This window comes from Penaeus monodon, chromosome 34 (genome assembly GCF_015228065.2).
Source record: "Penaeus monodon isolate SGIC_2016 chromosome 34, NSTDA_Pmon_1, whole genome shotgun sequence".
Classification (NCBI taxonomy): Eukaryota; Metazoa; Arthropoda; class Malacostraca; order Decapoda; family Penaeidae; genus Penaeus; species Penaeus monodon.
The window spans coordinates 29873293-29874074 of NC_051419.1; the positions used below are offsets into that span (position 1 = coordinate 29873293).

The 782-nt window shown below is 45.5% G+C and overlaps 1 protein-coding gene across 1 annotated transcript in view; it reads right to left on the reverse strand.

Moving 5' to 3' along the window:
- LOC119594876 (glutamate receptor ionotropic, kainate 2-like) overlaps positions 1 to 782 on the reverse strand; it is a 23933-nt gene that overhangs the window by 15677 nt on the left and 7474 nt on the right. The window lies entirely within an intron of this gene.

A 782-nucleotide genomic window follows, 5' to 3' on the forward strand; every position in this document is an offset into this window, starting at 1 on the left:
GGCGATACGAAAAACAACTTTAAACTTGACAGTTTGATATAAAACGTCATCAATCCGATAAACGTATGATTACAAACAGTTTAAACATGAAACAAAACGTATTATCTCCTTACCCTCTCTACACACACTCTCAAACAGTTTTTCTTTGACATGATGGCGCTCGGAACTGGAATGATCTAATCTCTTCCTGTGTTTCTCTTTTTAAGCACATGTTCATGGCCTTGGCTCGAGCCACGCCTCCCTAAACACGCTCCGCCCGTGGCCCCGTTCTGAGCCGCTAAGCCACGCCCCATTTTATTATCGCTCCAAGCTAAACAGCCACATCACTCCGCCTATCATTTCACCGTAAGTTCACGCCCCTTTGAACCCATCCCGCCCATCACTTCGCCGTAAGCCACGCCCCTTTGTAACCTCCCACATATCACTTCGCCGTTAGCCACGCCCCCTTCGTTCGCTCCGTCACATCACCCAATCTACAACCTCTCTCTTTTATTCGCTCTACCTGTGATCCAGCCTTAAGCCACGCCACCCATTCTTCGCTCCACCACTACCCAATCCTGAGGCACGCTCCTTACACTCGCTCCGCCCCTTTATCCTCCTCCCTCTCCTCCTGAAATAATTAAGAGGATGCAGGTAGTATTTCGATATTCAATTACTGAACATAGTGTACATTTCAGATTACTTAATCCACAAAGATTAATCATGCCAGACGACAAACACATAAGCATGGATCACATTTCTATTTCTCTACTTTATCATTTGCTTATCTTTCACTTATTAAC